The sequence below is a fragment of the Frieseomelitta varia genome, unplaced genomic scaffold, assembly GCF_011392965.1.
Source record: "Frieseomelitta varia isolate USP_RPSP 00005682 unplaced genomic scaffold, Fvar_1.2 scaffold_689, whole genome shotgun sequence".
NCBI lineage: Eukaryota > Metazoa > Arthropoda > Insecta > Hymenoptera > Apidae > Frieseomelitta > Frieseomelitta varia.
Window position 1 is genome coordinate 153,464 of NW_025110466.1, and position 6,366 is coordinate 159,829.

Sequence of the window (6,366 nt, forward strand, 5' to 3'; positions counted from 1 at the left end):
TGTCCCATTTTTCTAAACTCTTTTAATGTCGTTTCGTGGCAAAGATTATGCGCGTGTATTTCGAACCTGCGATCGTATCGATAATTATGACCGTGTAAAGATCTATTTCTGCGCGATTATAGATCACGGTTTTGGACGTGTACTAAAATACACGTGACACGTAAAACGTCTATTAAGGAATTAAGACTTAATGAACGTGTATACGTAACACGTGAACTGTGTATTAATTTTCTATAATGTCTGATCTCGTGTAACTTGATAGTTTGCATTAGACTGCACTTTGTACATTTCACATATATATACTGTATTTCAACAGTATACCAGTATAAAAATATCAAATTATTTATTTACAAAAGTTATTAGTTCTAAAATTTTTAGTTTGAGTAAATAACTAATAAATAATTAACAATAATAACAATGACATGATTACGTATAATTGCTGAAAAAATTGCTACTTAAAAAACCATCATGAATTCGCTGTACAGCCGTGGTTACGCATAAATAAACTTTAGCTCTCTCGTTTGAGATTGAATTATCAATGGCAAGACAGGAGACTGGAGAAAATATTGGGGCTAGGAACGGGAGCACCGTTTCCTCGTGAAAACTCAATCGTAATAGCCTATAAACGCCCTCCATAAAGATCATAACGGTACATTAAGCCTGAGTATCGTCGACGCCGCGCCACCGCGAAACTTTCGCGCGCTCTAATCTCTTCCCACAGAGCTACGTCCCGCCTTCTCCCTTTCGTCTTCTTCGTTCTTGTTTAGAGGCGTCTGAAGGAAATTTAAGGCCGTGCTTCGTAGTCGGGGCCGGCCGTACATATCGGAAGCACGCTCGAGCTAGACCGCCACCACCGATGCATGGTATCACTGAAAATTTATGGGCCGATTGCGCTGTCTGTTCGTTCTATGCGCTCGTCGGTCAGTGTACAGTCTTTCCGTGATATCGTGCGCGTGCTTCCTGTTTTCTGCAATAATGTACTGCTGCTGGATGCAAGAATTGGCGCTCAGAACGCTTGGATCATTTCTGAGTAAAATGCTACATATTTTATACAAGACCTCCTTATAACCTCATTATCGCATTTTCAAAAGTTTCAACAAATTTTATAGGCCAACTAACCCTTTCTTTAATTTTTTTAAGTATTTATTCAATATTCTCTCAATATTTGTTTAATTGACACGAAACAACGAGTAAAATATAAAATAAAAGAAAACAGCTCCATTTAATAATAAAGAAACAACCCTGAGTTTCAAATTTTTTCTCAAAATCCGATTTGTAATTTGAACTTTTGTTAAAGTGTGAGGAAATTAATGAGATTATACGTTGAAAAAAGTACAGTCTACTTGAACATAAACTTGAACAAAGTTCACAAACAATACTACTAACGGTAATACATAGTGTTACATAATACAAAAAAATTGGTAACATTAAGGATCAAAAAGAAATTAAGATTAATCGATTGAAAATATCTTTCTCTGTAAAGAAAGAATCAAGACATCATTTGCGCCTAAATATTTTTGTCGCAAACGTGAAAATCACGAGGGTCCAGAATTACCATCAGGAGGTCATAATACTACAATTTCTTCACGTGTGGTTCTCGGCGATTTTTCTCTACTTTGGCCGCCGCTAGCAAGTTTTCTCACAACGACGATGGCGATTTTTATCGAACGTAATTTTACAACCGACAACAACCCTTCGAAATGATAATTATAAATGGGCAAAGATAAAGCGGCGCATAGTACACGCTTTAATCGCGCAATAATTGGGATTTAAAGTGAGCAGGAGCACGCGAGTCGAGTCTTGTGAAAGACCACCCGGCAATGGGCTTGCTCGACGTGCAACACGGCTTAGGTTTCAAAGGGTGGAACAAAAGGTTCGAGTCAAAGGTGACTTTGAAAAGGAACGGGCCGACTAATTGCGATTCGCAGGCTTTACGGCGTCAGGCGAATTGGTTTCACCGAGCAGAGAGCCGTGGAATTTCTGAACAGGCAATAATTGACGCAGGTATACGCGCCTGGACTGGAACAGGCCGTTAAGTCTACATTGCCGAGGTATGATGACCTGCAGCAGCGAGAATCGTAAAGCATGAACCTTAACCCTAAGTACGGAGCAACGTGTATCGCAACGATATATCTCCTCGTTCCCCGATCTTGTTACGCGACCTTTTTCGCTTGCAGATATCAATTTCGAAAATCGGCGATTTTCCATCGAAATTCTTGGATATAATTATCATTGTCATAACGAAAAATATTCCGTCCATTCTATAAAATATTATAATATAAAAATAATATAATAGTAAAGAACAATATCATTAGTAAGTCCAACATCTCTGTAAATACTAAATATCAAATTTTTCCGTCAAGATTGATCATGTACATACTTTTGTAGTACATTCTACTTAAAAATCGAGAAAAGCGTAAAACAAATATATTGATTTGAGTATCTGCGTGAGTCATTTGCAAACAGAATTAGCATTTATGATGGTTGCAAGTTTCTTTACATAAACGAAGTGTCACATACAAAGTTTCCTACAGATATAATCTTTTTCATGACTTTTAACTACAACTTTCAAAATTAATGCAGAAAATAGGATATTTTGTGATGCATTCTTTCAATTAGTAATTTTGTGAATATTTTAAGATTGGCTAATTTCTTTGTTCTTCCCGAAAAATTTGATGTTTGACACTTGTCGTGTTTTCTACAAGTATTCTTCAATGATGATGATTCATGATGATGAAAGGACTACTAAACGGAAAATACGTAACGTGTAATGGTGTGTTTAGATAAAACGATGCTCCTTCGTTTCTCATCTCGACCAAACTCATTTGTCATTTGCTACATTAATATTCGTTTAATGTAATGAACGGTGCAAGTACGGGCATGAATTTGATCGAAATGGGGAATGAACGAGCGTTCGTCTGTTTGATCTAAATGTGATTTAAATCACATCGTTATCTAAAGTACGTTAAACCAGAAATTATAAATTTTCCACTTTTATGAATTGGTAGTTAGTTTATGATCCTCGAAAACCGACAACTAATTTAGGCGTTTTGGAGAAGACAAATAACTTAAGAAGACCTTGTTCAGTGCCACATGAACCAGTTCTCAAAACCAGTTCCTCTTTTACAACGTATTTAAAAAGAAACTTGCCCCTTTATACGGCAGAATAGCGATAATACGTTTGCGACTTATATTCCGGAAGCTACCATTCGTCGTTGGATTGTTAACGACGATAGAATCTGATTTTACAAAAACAGTCACAAGTCGCAAGTGTCTACTCTCTAAGTTGAATTATCCATGAATTTCTGTATTATTAGATAACTCTTGACATACTATATTATAAGTACAGAGACAACGAAATTATAATAATAATAATAATAACAATAATAATAATAATAATAATAATAATAATAATAATAATTTAGTGTATTATGTTTGAAGTGATAATACATACGTAGGTATAATGCTCTTTGTAATGTAATAAAATATTTAGTGTGAAAATTTTATTTCTTTAATTATCTTCGTGAAGATATAGAATTGTAATCTACTTGTAAGTAACGACAGGCTTGCAACTCTATAAAAAACTGTCCTCACATTGAAGTGATGGAAGTGATGGTACTTTCAAGAATGGTCGGGCTAGGTTAAGCCGTACTTTTAAACATCGGACAGAGTTAAAGGCACAAAAATACCTAAGTTTAGAGCAGAACTCCAAAGCGTGAATTTGCAAACGGGGCACAGGAATGGTATCGTGCGAGTGACGTTTGTAAGAGCCTTTTGCTCGACGATGGAATCTTTGTAAACTCAATTTTCTGACTAGCGCGAGATAAGGGCTGGTCTCTTCCGCCAGCACCATAGCCGGGAACACTGACGGCCGCCTGCCACCCTCGTCACTTTGATATCGATGAGGGTAATTTACGCGAACATTGTTGGCAAAGAAGATTGATGCGTCGAGTGCGTGCAAGGGTACCTACAGGGCCCCACGGCCGTTTTTCTTCCTCCCTTCCCCTCTCCTCGTTCCTTCTTCTTCTTTTCCCTGTTCCTCGTGCTCTATGTTTCTCCGTCTTTCCCTCTTTTCTCATATTGTCTCTCTCTCTGTTCAATCTGTTCGCGTATTCACCATCTATTCTTCAGGGGCGAGCTACATGATGAATTGCGTTTCGACACTCGACAAGCTCGTACGATTGTCCTCTGAGACTGCCCCGTCATTCGATCATATTATCACGCGCGTGAAACTGGCGCCTGGCACCACTTTTGACTTCGTTATGAGTTCACCCCGTGTAATTTCGTCTTTCGTTTTTCCCGACGACGAACTCATTTGTAGAAATTCAACGTGTGTCAATTCGCACTACGCCAGAAAATCAATCTTTGATCGATCGAACGCCGGATTCATTCATGTCCGGTATTTACTCTGTTAATTGTCATCGAAAATTACAGTACCTTATCTGTACCTTTTCACATCGTTTAAATTATTTTTAATTTTAATGTCATTCCCTATTTCTATTTTTTATTGTTTTAACAGCTTCTAGATTTGAGACTCTAACGATGGAAATCTCGAGAAGAAATTTCAATGATTCCTCGGATTATCATTGTGTTTTATCAGAGGCTACAAGACACTGACTTTCAATATTTCGTCAACGTTGCAATTCGCTTCTTCAAGGTGAGCCTTCAGTTCTCCATTTTCCTTTCATTCTAAAATACTTTTCCGGAATATTTTATGTACATTCCGACTTTTTTAGGGTCCAAATGGATTACTCTGATACTCTATTCGTTAATTAATTCGTTAATAAATTTAATCACTCTCGCAACAAATACAAAGTAGCAATAAATAATGGGATGTCACGTAATATTAACAATAAGATGATAAGTAACATTCAAATTATTAATATGTACGTGTATAATAGTTAATAAATTGTAATTAAATTTCGTTCGATTTACACTTCGACTTCCATTAAAAATATGTAACACGTTGAAAATTTTGAGTGTTCTTGATTCAATGGCCAGGTGATCTTTCGACTTTTTCGAAATATATTTACAGAAGGAATTCTGTTCGATTTTGATCGAATTTATAGATGCAAAGGGCTGTAATTTCTGCAACATTTGCCAGGCTTCCTGAATCGACAAGTTCCCGGAAATGGATGTTTCATTGGGTGATATTCGCGCGGGCCACGTGCACCCGCGTGAAAATGGCGAAAACATCGAGCGACGACGCATCATTCGTTTCGTGGAAGCGTTCCTTACCCAAGGAATTTCGTTTACGTCAGCGTTTCGTATTAAAGAACATGATAAATGAAGGTTCGATGAATTATTAACGAGCGACAAATTGATCGTTCCTCGTACAAGATTCCTTCTTTTCTTTAACACCAAGATCTTACTACGGATACAGCGAGGAGCACAACTAAACCATTATCCTCCGGTTTAATATTGTATTATCATCGTTAATATTACAAACATTCTGCGTAGGTAATTAAACCCAATACATTATATTGTGATATCATAAAAAATATATTGATATAATTCTTTAATATTAACGGTATGCTTTTTATAAATTGCTTATATACATATGTACATAATTAGAAATATTCATTGATTCAATTTCGCAGAGTATTTTTCGTAATAAAATTTTTCATATTTTTCTTAAGATGACATCAATGTATTTTCGCATACGCTTCTTTAATTTTTTTTTTTTTTTCCGAGTATTCAAAATTCGATATTTTTAAGCATTTATAAAAATCTTATATTTTCGATTGCAAAAATCTCAGATTGAATTTAGATTCTTAAGTTTGTGTAACACACACATTGGAACAAATTAGTGCAAAAAACTATTGTTTGTTGGTTTAAATCAAACCAACTTGCAAATAACTTATTTTTCATGAAAGAAATTTATTAATATTTATTGTTATTTTAGAACAAACTTACTTTCCATCCTTTGCTTGTTATTTTCATTCCAAACAAAAGAGTGGCTAACCTTAACCCTTCAATTATGCTCCTCGCTGTAACCAGGGACAAGGTTGGTTCAACCTCCTTAACGATCTCGTCGAAAAATTTTTAATGAAATTCCTTCGACGCTCCACACGTTGGAACGTAAAAATGTTTGCTCGTGTAAGGGACCATTTATTATCCTTCAATGTTCCATCGTCGTATTAAACACGTCGATCGAGAGGATTCTAGACGCGCGATACATTCGGGAAGCTTCAAGAAGCTTCACGCGCAAGATAAATCACAGATATCACGGTGAATCACAGCGACGACGAGTCAGTCCCTTCTATCGTCGGTGTTCGTCCTTTTCGTTGTTGATCGTTTGCAGCGAAGACGGAACAGACGCTAGTAAGCGAGTTCCGGACGTAAACCATCGCGTTTGTATGTATA